This window comes from Petromyzon marinus, chromosome 15, assembly GCF_048934315.1.
Source record: "Petromyzon marinus isolate PM22_M1 ecotype Great Lakes invasive population chromosome 15, UKy_Petmar_22M1.pri1.0, whole genome shotgun sequence".
NCBI classification, from domain to species: Eukaryota; Metazoa; Chordata; class Hyperoartia; order Petromyzontiformes; family Petromyzontidae; genus Petromyzon; species Petromyzon marinus.
This window is the reverse complement of record NC_133681.1, coordinates 13,310,648-13,322,722: the sequence shown is the minus strand read 5'-3', so window position 1 is coordinate 13,322,722 and position 12,075 is coordinate 13,310,648. Positions and strand designations below refer to the sequence as shown.

General features: G+C 43.9%; 1 long non-coding RNA gene across 2 annotated transcripts in view; it reads right to left on the bottom strand.

Annotated features, from left to right (window-relative positions):
• Window positions 1-2,078: 2,078 nt before the first annotated feature.
• Window positions 2,079-12,075, bottom strand: part of LOC116942690 (uncharacterized) — a 33,810-nt gene continuing 23,813 nt past the window's right edge. The window contains exons 2-3 of one of the 2 annotated variants that reach the window (XR_004402836.2): window positions 3,216-3,328; window positions 2,079-2,982 (exon numbers count right to left, since the gene is read on the bottom strand). This is a non-coding gene — a long non-coding RNA (uncharacterized LOC116942690). The remainder of the gene's footprint in view (window positions 2,983-3,215; window positions 3,329-12,075) is intronic. The other variant, XR_004402837.2, reaches the window with a different exon arrangement.

Below are 12,075 nucleotides of genomic sequence, written 5' to 3'. Positions count from 1 at the left end.
ACAGCGCACATTTTGAACGGATATCCTCCGTATCATTGGCGACAAGGAATTTCAGCAGAAGTTCGTAAATCGTCAATGGATAACAGATATGTGGTGCCATACAACCCCTATCTGCTGCTGAGGTACAATGCTCACATCAATGTCGAAGTCTATACGTCACTAAGAGCTGTGAAATATATTTATCAATATATTTACAAAGGATTCGACTGTGCCAATATGACGATCACTGCCGGCGAGAATCCTCAACTTCGACATGACGAGCTGTAAAATGTAATCAACTCCAGATGCGTGAGTGCACCAGAAGCTATGTGGCGTTTGCTCGAGTCGCCAAAGCACAATCGTTCGCATCCCGTGATGAGATTGCCCGTGCATTTGCCAAATCAGCAAGGCGTTGTGTTTCAAGAAGGTCAAGAAGAAGAGGCGTTGGAAGCCGCACGAACAGGTCGCACTAAGCTCGAATCTTGGTTTCAGCTAAACGTGATTGATCCAAACGCCAAAGATTTTCTCTAGAACGACATTCCCACAATAATGTGTATATCAACAACAACCGGAAGCAGCGACAACGAAGAGGCACTAAGATCGTTGCGAGATTGTACACTGTTGGAATCAAAGATGAGGAGCGATTCTATCTTAGGATGCTCTTGCTGCACGTCAAAGGCGCTACCAGTTTTGAATTCCTCAGAACTGTCGATGGCGTCGTTTACACCACATTCAAGGAAGCTGCCTTTCATCGTAATTTGCTGGATTCAGACAAATAATGGGATCATTGTATGCAGGAGTCCGTAACATATCAAATGCCGAATCAAATGCGACAGACGTTTGCGTACATTTGCTGCGTCTGTATGACAACAAACACTGGCGAGTTGTGGAGCAAGCATTCACTTGACATGTCGCTGGATTATCTACGGCGTCATGACAAAAAATGTTGCATTGAACATGGATCTGCACGACATCAACGCGATTCTCAAACAACATGGATTGTCTCGCGCATCAATTGGTATTCCGCAACCTATAGGACATCCAATCGAAGCTCAGCTATACGACGCAGTGCAAGAAGAACAAGAAGCTGAAACGAGAATTTGCTCCCTTAATGGAAAACAGTTTGGCTTTCACAGCAATAATGAGAGCTGTCGACAATGAGCATGTCCACAACAGACTTTTCTACTTAGATGGTTCTGGCGGCTCTGTAAATACTTTTTTGTACCCCACGCTGCTCTCGTTTGTTCATGGAAAAGGTCAAATCGCTCTTCCTTCTGCGACCACTGGAATCTCAATGACTTTATTGTAAGGCTGACGAACTGTGCACAGCGGATTAAAGCTTCCAGTTACCCTCCTCGACACATCTTATTCGTCGATGAGACTGAATTCGCCAGAAGATGAAACGCTACGACAAGCTTCGCTCATCATCATTGATGAAATTACGATGCTGACAAAGCATGGCCTTCGATGCATCGATCAGCTGTTGTGCAACATCATGCAGATTCAACGGCCGTTTGGTGCAAAAGTCGTTGTAATCGGTGGCGACTTCAGACAGACTTTGCCGGTTGTAACAAAAGGCACCCGTGTTGATGTCACCGAGTGCTGCATCAAATCCAGTGTATTATGGCAGCTTCCTTTTGAACAGTGATCGCTCCTCTCCCGTGACGCGCACCAATCGCGCGCGCGGGACTGCGGGTCGGGGGTCAGAGGGCAGGGACGTCACTCGCACACGCGCAGCCAATTGGGGGGTTGTCTCGGAGATTTATTTAAAGGACTGTGTGAACAATCTCACGGGTACGCCGCCCGTTCACCTCACGCACACGCTAAACAAAGGCCGCACGAATAATCTCGTGTGTACGCCGCCCGTTTGCCTCATGCACACGTTAAACACAAGGGCGTATGAGTAATCTCACATGCCTCTGTGCAAGTCCACCGCAGCTCACCACACGCACACGCTAACCACGAGCTACACGCATGGGCGAGCGCAAACACGTGGGTAAATACACACTCACGCACAAACACAGGGCACAACGACGCACGCCACCATGCGTCTGTTCCACCCTCACAGAAACCACACGACAAGGTTTATTGATCACCAATAGTTTATTCTCAGCGAGTCCGAGGCTAAATTACCCGGGTCAGTTTGAGTCAGCAGGGCAGGTCTAACCTATCTCTTGATGGTCTAAGACCCGCTCTGTCCCGCCTCTTTCGAATTACTCTCCTAGGAAAATCTCACAATGGCCTCAATATCTCACTCTCTGGTACTCACGGTTCGACTCGTACGGAGCTGCTGGGTCGGGTCCTCGCTGCACTTCGACTCGTCACACGGACGTTCGAGTGGCTGGGAAGTCGACGGCCCTGAGCGCTCGCTTGAGTAGAACACGAACTACCCTATCCCTACCTTCTCTCCTCTTTTATTGTCCTCTACATCAAGGATCAATCGGCGCTGATCCGCTGGCCTCCCGTCTAATCAGGTGGCTCGGATTTCCCGCCACTCTCCCCGGACCGGTGCTCTCTCAGACATCCGCTTTTTACCCTCTAAACAAGCGCATCTGTCCTACCAATCAGAGGACCGGCCCTGTTTTTCCCGCCATTCGTGACTCCGTTCCTCCCTACCTGCCTGCTGACCCGTGTGTGTTGTGGGTGTTTTCTATCCACGGTGGCTCAGCAGCCCCGTCGTGACCACGTGATTACAACCCAAGTCACGGTGCCGCAGTGCGAGTTAGCCTCGGGGGGAGGTCGACAAATTCCCTGGTCGCAGGAAACCGTGAAGATTGGTCCCATGAGAGGGCTTCTGGGTGAAAACCTGTCGGCCAGGTGACCTCCCCTCGGGGCTCTATGTGGGGGTGTGTGTGTGTGTGTTCATGTGGGGGGTGGTGAGGAAGGAGCAGCGTCGGCCCCGTCGCTCGGAGGTGGCGGCGTCGCGGCCACGGCGTCGGCAGGACGGCTTCGCTGCTGCGGCATCACAGTTGCAGGCACGGCTCCGACGGAGCGGCTTCGCTGCTGCGGCACCACAATACACCAGACGTGTGCTGCCTATTATGAACTGTATTTGGTAGTAAAACGAGCAAAATACCAGTGTCTCCAAATAGATTTTACCTGCTATGAAACATACACGAGATGTGTAAACTAAAAACGAAACTTGAACAAAAGGGTTAAAAAGTGCACAAAGAGGCACGGAGAGACCCGTGCTGAGAATTGGAGCGACAGATGATCGAGAGAATTTGAGAACTTACGCACATTGTAGGAGATCACGCTGGGGTGGGGACGTGGCCCAGCGGCAGTATGTTCGCCGCTTGTTTGGCAGAGCGTCCGTGGCTCGAATCCGACAGCCCGCCCTGGTTAATGCCTGGGGGGGGGGGGGGTATTAGCCGTAAGATACCGGACCCTCTGCTTCACAGAGAACATCAAAGATCCTGCAACGTCATTCAAATATTAATGTTATTGTGTTCCGGCGTTTAAATTACCTGCCAGTTATATTATTGGTTCTTTCGGTAAAGTCATGTAGAAGGGAAACAATAAAATAATAAAAATATAAAACAATTAAATTCTCACGACGTTTCGACTGCAACACAAGCAATCATTATCAGGTGTGAAAATCACAGCAAGAAAATTTGAAGGAAAAAAAACCGCCACTTTTTTCAAATTTTCTTGCTGTGGTTTTCACACCTGATGATGATTGCTTGTGTTGCAGTCGAAACGTCGTGAGAATTTTATTGTTTTATCATTTTTATTATTTTATTGTTTCCCTTCTAGGTGACTCTACCGAAAGAACCAATAATATGAATCCCTGCAGTCACGAAAGCTTTAAATAAAAATTTTACCTGCCAGTTATTTAAATTTGGATTACAGGGACTCCTCTACTGACGAAAATTATACCTACGAACTTTCAGAGATGCGAACAAACCTGCCCATATGTCCAGTTGCCTGTTTGGACCGAGTCCTAAGTGGTGGCATGTACATCTGCAGAACATGACGAACCAGTGGCATCTACATCGACAGGAGTTTATTCAACTTTTAAAGCCATTCCCCGTGTTTAGTGTACACGCCGTACAACTTTACTCCTGTAGATTTCAAAGTTGGACTTACGAACAGACCTCTGGATCTTAACTCGTTCGTAAGTACCAATGGCAATCGTCGCCCCCCTAACTGGCGGATTTGTGCCAATTTGCCGGCCAAGTGCTGAGTCACATTGTGCCGTGCAGGGGACAGCTGCCACACTGACAGTTCTCTTGGAACGTTCGAGATGAGTTGTGATGTAAGGCGCTTCGAGTTGCGGAGGCAATTTAAGTCGCCACACAAATGCAAACGTTATTATTAACTGTGAAATGAAGTAAATTGGCATGGGCAGGACACATTACCGAAGGAATTGTGGAAATTGGGTGAGACTGGTGATGGAATGGCAAGCGATAGAAGGGAGCGACACCCAAGAGGACGATCACAGTGAAAATGGAGCAGAGTTATAAGCTAATGTGCAGGAGCGAGGCATATTGTCGCATGTCAGGACAGTGAGGGATGGTGACGATGTGATGAGGACTTAATCCGGCAGTGGGTAGATCATGACTGGTGATGGTATCACCATAAGAAAAAAACATGCATCACAAACTCAGTTTTTATAATGACCTTGTGAGAAACATTACCCCCGCTTGAGATGTGTTCTTGACTAATCTGCGAACTAACATTCAAATGCATAGTTATAATATCTATGCAGGCGTAGTTATGGTTTTAAATCAATCAATCATATCAACATTGTTTCTTGCTTGAGTGGGTCGAGCGGTGACACACCGACATGGTTCGAAGTCTTCATCCTTCAGTAGATTGACAGAGGGCTGTAAATTAGTATTATTATTATTGCAATATTGCTTGCGTGTGCAGTGACGTATGTGCCTGCATTGTGCGTAGGTTGTTCTTGCGTGAAAGTGCGTAGCCGGCTTTACATCACGCAATTTCATAAGTGCAAAAACACAAACAGCTGAATCAATCTCAATTGAATTCTAACGACATTGTGACTCCAATGAAGAATATATCTAATTAAAAAACAAATTGGACAGCGGTGATATTAATGACAATGCTCTGCTCAACGGCGTCGAAGTATTTAGTCAGAAAACACGCGTGACCACACGATGCACCGAGGGTTTTTCTAAGCGCACTGCACACCTGTATTGTGTATTTGCATGCAAACATTGCGTATGAATGGACTGTCGCCTAACTGCATGTGAGGCATTCATTCATTTGTTCTTCAATTTGAAAATACAATTTTTAAGCAGCTGTCCATCATTCCAGGCCACAAGTACAGCACCGTTTTTGCGATGGAAGTCACGGCGTGCCATAGGTCAACAGTTCTGGTTTTAATTGCCCTGTGGAAACTGGAATCTTTTTCCAAAATATTGGCCATTTTTGTTTTGTTTGTAAATGCACGCATATCATTCCGTTAGAATAGATGGAGCTTATGTTTGCAGTGCCAAACTAGTTACAGGCTCTGTGAATTGGAACATTGTATGGCAATGGAAATGCGTTGCTATAGGCTACACACGCAGTGCAAGCTGGCTAAGTCACTGACATTCGTAATAAATGTTTTTGGGTTAAATCACGTAAATATAAATGTATCGTTAAAGACACCTTTATATTTACACGATCTGTCCCAAAAACCTTTATCATGAAAAATATTGGTTGCGTAAGCCTACGTATTAAACGAAGTCACTGACATGCACATGAAAGTAATCTCCATGCAAAAAAAAGAACCGGCAGAGCTTACAAATAAACTCCCCTTACAAAACTGGAGAATTATCTGGCTCAACCAGGTGTCGTCGCATTCCGTATTTCAACTGCCAATATTTTATCTTTGCTTTTAAATGAAATGATATGAATTCCCAGCATATACTCACTGGTGCATGGGGGGGGGGGACCAGACAGAAGTATGAATCTGAGTGCTGCACTTTGACGATTGTGTTTAGTTTGTTGTCCTTCCCCTGCACCTCCGATTAGCATGGTTGGCTATGTACGGTGTGAAAGAAGTTCAACACACATGCATACATACGTTCATTGTTTCACAGGCACAACGATGAATCCCACATTAAGAAGATATTGTGAGTTTACAGGATCGTGAGACTTGATGAAGGACAACTCCCACACGTCGTCATCATCATCATTATTATTCTATCCAAAAATGGATCAGTATTCTTGAAACGTGTTTCTAGCCGAGGCACTATGAGGTTTTTCCAAGAAATCGCATCTGCACCACCGCAGCACTTTTGCATGTCAGTTCACGTGGACTTCACATTGACATCAAAGTTGTGTTCACCAGACACGATGGCTCCTCCTGCCACAAGGAAGGTGCTTCTCTCGTGCCCCCCCCCCACGGCCCCCAACCTCTCTACTGCGGCGACGGCACTACCCCACTAAAAAATGTGTTCCACCATCCGCCACTGCTTTCGCTTTCCAACGATTCAGCTGCCCACCCCATCCATCCATTACAGCACTGATTGCCATTTAATGCCACTCCTTCTGTTAATTAAATTCATATGAATAATTTCATAACTACGCCACATTCCATGGCTTGTAAATGTATTTTTAATTCATGAGGATATATTCACGTACTTATTGTAATCGTTTGTAAAATGGTATGTTGCTTTGTGAGCTGTAATTTTTTAAAAGATGTATAATGAAATGAAATATCATTACCTCTTTGAGGAAATATTTTTTTGTTATTTAACTGCTGCATGTTTGTTTAATGTGTCTTGGGACTAGTCTTGCAATTAAATTATTTGTATTTGTACATGGTTGAATAAGGCATTTTCACAGATGCATGATGAATGTTGTGTTTGTCATGAGCTGCTTCTTCAAAGGCCACAAATTATATCACTGTGGCATTTTAAACGAAATTACAATATTTATAATAAATTCAACATCCTGTCCTGTGGTTTTTTGCATGATTTTCCAAATTATTCAGTTCAATCATTTTAGGGAATTATATTGTGTTTTGTAGTACAAGTGTGTCATTGATATGGAGGACAATGTTTTGCCGTATAAAACGTGAAATATGAAATGCATTTCGTATTGTTAAATTTTTATCACCACACAATCTGGGAAGTGCGTATTCTGAAGCTCGTTTAATAACTCATGTATGTCTTGTGCTCAAATAATAATAATAATAATCATCTTTAATGCTGATGCACAATCTCTTTCAATGACAGGACCTATCTGGGGTCACTAATGCATTATGCATATGTAAACAAAAGACACATTTATGTCAATCTCCTGCGCTATGTATATGTTATCTTCACACCAGCGATTTCTGGCGTTGGTGCGATGCATCACTCAGTAAATGCTCCGGATCAGCGATGCGCATGGACAACATGTTGTGTGCGAGATAACCTGCTATTTAGACTGTATCCGCATCTCGTGAAATCATAAAAATGTAGATAGATTTAGAACGTCTACCTTTTCCCTCATCAATTGACATCGGATGTACGATGGAAATGTACAAAATACTTTTGTTATCATACACAGGGATGCCTCGCCGATTCTGAAAAGCTCTTTTTAAAGAAAGTCATGCTGCAAATGTTTAGACAAAATGGCTTTGTTGGTTCATTGCTGTTTGTCAGTGGAAACTGGCGTGCATGGAGAAACCCCAGTGCAGGCAAGTGTACAGGCACTCGGACTGCACAGGGTCAACATTTCGATTTAAAGCTTTCGTGACTGCAGGGATTCATATCATTGGTTCTTTCGGTAAAGTCACGTAGAAGGGGAAACAATACAAAAATAAAACAATATTGTTTTAATAACAATAAAATAACAAAAATATAAAACAATAATACAATATTGTTTTATATTTTAATTATTTTATTGTTTCCCTTCTACGTGACTTTACCGAAAGAACCAAGAATATAGGGTCAACATTGCACTTGCTCTCCCCCCCTCGCTACAACGATGCAGGACGGGCATCTCGCGCGATACGTCAACACCGCCTACAAAATTGTTGAATTACAGGCGAGCATCAACACCACACCCAGAATGATAATGCATCTCCCCATCGATCGCTCTCTTCCTGCTGTATAATATCACCGACGCCATCACATGATTAGAGCCTTTAAGGCCAACACTCTACCCTAATGCACCTTCGTCATTCCTGCACTTGGGTCACTTTTGAGGTCAATCAAAATAAAACACAATTTTCACCTTGAAACGATCTTCACATTCACACCACGTATAGCTCTTCATGTAGCTCCTTATTCTTTGAAATAGAGTTGGTAATAAGTAATTGACTCTTAGGGATGTGTACCGCTAATATTTTTGGATGGAGCGAAAATCCAATGAATGTTGTTTGTTAACTCTTATACTCGACGGAGTCTGCTTTAACCTAAAGTATATGGTCAAACATAATATTGGATGGAACTACGTTAGAGACATTCGCCACTGAAGAGATGCAGCGATGAAATCAGTTCGTGTGCAATTGCTTGATGGATTTTTTTTTTGCTTCGGAATTCTGGGAGAGGTGGCAGCAACTTGGGGGAAGCCTTCATCCTGCAGTGGATCGATCACGACTAATCATGATCTACCAGAAATGCATTGCTAGAAATTCACAGTGGCAGGTTTAAGAGGCAGTGAAGATGGCGCGAACACTACCAACTGCGAATCTTGTTGTCTCCTCAGCTGTCCTATGGCTACAGCTTAATGCCCTTGATTTAACAGGGCGCATAAAACTAAACAACATTTTTTTTATTTTGTCAGTTAAGGCCCAATGAGCTATATAGATATATTGCAGAAGTGACCTGGCCACAGATGATAGATCAACGAAGTGGCTTATCACATGGAAATGTATAGCAGTCAAAAACTCGAAAGGCATGTTTCTAAATGTGGAGGGGATAACCAGAGGACCTGGAGAAAAATCCACGCGACCATGGGGAGAACATGCAAACTACAAATATAGAGGCAGCATCAGGGTTGGGATGAAAGCCCATAACCTCCTGTATACCAGGCGAGGTAGTTAATATCTCGCCACCGTGGCGCCCATATAATCTGTGGCATCCTCAATATTGCTTCCCATTAGAGTTACCGAACACAAGATTTATGAAATGTCATGATGCAATGCTACTTTAATTAAAAATATATCTAGAACTAATCATTCAGAGCCTGCAGTAAGAGTCGCTAAATATCAAATCTTTAGGTGTTACTTACTTAGTAATTATATCCAAACAAACGAATGTTGTAGTTAAGAAACAACAGTTTTTCCGCATTCAGCCAGACACTCTGCCGTCTGTTGACCGGTCGTATATACATTAGCAGATCATGGTTGCGGCTGTCACCTCGCTCTCAAGCTGCTGCTGCTGACGTGTGTGTGTTTGTGTACGTGTGTGTGTTTGTGTGTGTGTACGTGTGTGTGTTTGTGTGTGTGTACGTGTGTGTGTGTGTTTTCAGCCTATCTCATAGGATTGCCTAGCGCCGACTGACCGGCCGATCGACAGTGATAGACGTAGCACTAGCATTATCTTATAAAAATAGATGTTCGGTTGACGAATGACCAAAAGTCAATATCAGTTTCGGCCAAAACCGAAACCGGACCGAAAGTTAAAAATTTACTTTCGGCCGAAACCGAAAGTATGCCGAAAGAGGCCATTTGCCAACTTTCGGCCCTGAAACCGAAACCGAATTTCGGTCGGCCTCTATTTCCCATTACAGTTGCTATTCATTTTAATGTGATCGGGAATAAACACATAAAAGGCAGAGGGGTTGGAGACGAGAGGACAAAAATAACGGAGGAAGGGGAGGGGGACAACAACAACAACAGGTCAAACCATGAGGTTCATAGCAATGTTAGATCGTTACGCTAAGGACGCCGATCGAGCAGTTGCCAATCCAAGGGGCATGGCCCTGAGAAGGCACACCAAGTACTCGTCTTTTTTTTGCTTGAGTTTGTAACCATTCTCCCAGCGATTCAATGGCACTATTTGGAGTTAATGATTCGATTGAAGGATAAAATGGTTTCGTCTCATTTTTATCACCTCTTTTGTAATGTTTCTTTGTTTTAAGTCTTAAGTATTATCTGTTTTAAGTTGTGTTCTCCTTATAGTCCCGTTTATACACTTTGTAGAGTTGTATTCACTTTATTACCCCAACATTAACACAACACTGCCATTATTTTCTTTATAAATTGTATATACTGTAATCAATTCCCATACACACAATTCGATTCATGCATAATGGGTGTAAGAATCTAATTGAACAGATAGATCAATGTATCGACATACGGCTGACCCTTACGGTGCGCTAACAAAACGCTTAGAACTCTGTGTACAAAATGTACCGGCATTATATTTTCCACAATGGAACATTTGGTCCAAGGTGATATTGAGGTATTCGGGGAACATTCTTTTGAAAGTGAAATTTTCTCTCGTGAAGCTAATTGTCACTATCAAGGTCCCAAATATATATAAAAAATAAGAAAATCCCATTATTCTTAATGGTCTTGAAAGTGAGAATCCCAATACTGAAATCATACAGTTTAACACGTAGGCTTACGCAACCAATATTATCCATAAGAGAGGCTCTTTGGGTTAGATTGTGTAAATATAAATGAGTCGTTAAACCCACCACCCGACATAGCCAATTAGTAATGTTTGTCACGTGAGCAAAACATGCCAATTCTTTACTAGTTTAGCACACCGGCATATTGGAGAGTAAACCCACAACATTGGAAACATTGGAAATGTTGTGGATTTACTCTCCAATACGCCGGTTAATGTCGTGGGTAAATGTTGTATTCTCCAGATCAAAAGATGCACTGCCCCCCCGTCCCCGCCAATATTTTATTTAAAAAAAAATAAGATGTGACCGGATTTGCGCACCTTTTTTGGCACCGGGCACCAGTGTGGGGGTGCGTCTTATAATCCGGAGAATACAACAAGCGTGCGGCGCTGCACTCGTCTTTCTGGCTAAAGGCGACGCTCTGCCCCATGCGTATTCACCCACTACGTGGTAACGGAAGTTTTTTTTTTTTTAAAGCATAACGGAATACTATTGTAGTGGGTCAATAATTAGAGGAGAGTCTCTCTGAGGCAGCACGCATTTTTATTAACACTAAATCCCTAACACAAAGGGGCAACGGCCCCTTACACCCGATACACTGAGGAGGTAGTAACTCCAGACTAATACCCCTCTCACTGGCTATTCTAACCCGTCTTGAGTGAAGCTTGGTCTTCACTGGTATATAAGCTGGAGCCGACCCTTGCCAGGGGTACGGCTCTGCCCGTTGGGCTCTTCTCTTCAGGAGCCTCTTGATCTTCGGGTGGACGACGACTGCCGGGACCGTTCAGAGGTCCGGCTTTTATACAGAGTCCGTGGCTCGCTCCGCCCCGGCCACACCTTCCTTCCAGAACCTTCCACCAGGTCCTGGGTGACATCATCCCCCAGCTCCCTCCTGTAGGCGTTACCGTTGGCTCCTTGGGCCATAGTCCTTCGACACTGGGCTCAGTCACTCTTCTGCCCCCTATTGACATGTGTGGGATACTACCAGCTGACAGCATGGGAAGTGCACAATCATTACCCTTACACTGTGACGCCTCGTGTGCTGCTTTGACAGTGAATGGATGACCATCGTTGGATCAGATTGGCGCATTTATAGACATTATTATCCCCCAAATAATAAACTTACATAATTGATTTGGCAGAGTGCATTTTCAGGGTTATATTTAATGGTCACCAAGCCACGTGATAGTTTTTCATCAAGTATTTTATAACTTTAAAAGTACATGTCAGCCAACGACAGTTAAAAGCTTTTGGCTACACACTTCTAAAGAAAAGACATCACTTCTGGTCGTCAACTGTTGCTCACATTCACGGGGAACATAACAACAAAAACACATTCGCAAAAAACAAATGAATATTTCAATATAAAATGCCAATGCGTTTGAGTGCAGAATGCATCAACCAGATTCACACTAGATTGAAGCCACCACTTATGCGTTCATCTGATGGGCAGCATTTAGATCTGATGAATTTTAACTGCTGCTTTTTTGTGGTATTGCCAATTTCAAATCAACCAAGTTTCTTGACAACACTCATAACAACAACCGCCATTCACCACTAAGTTGTGGTACG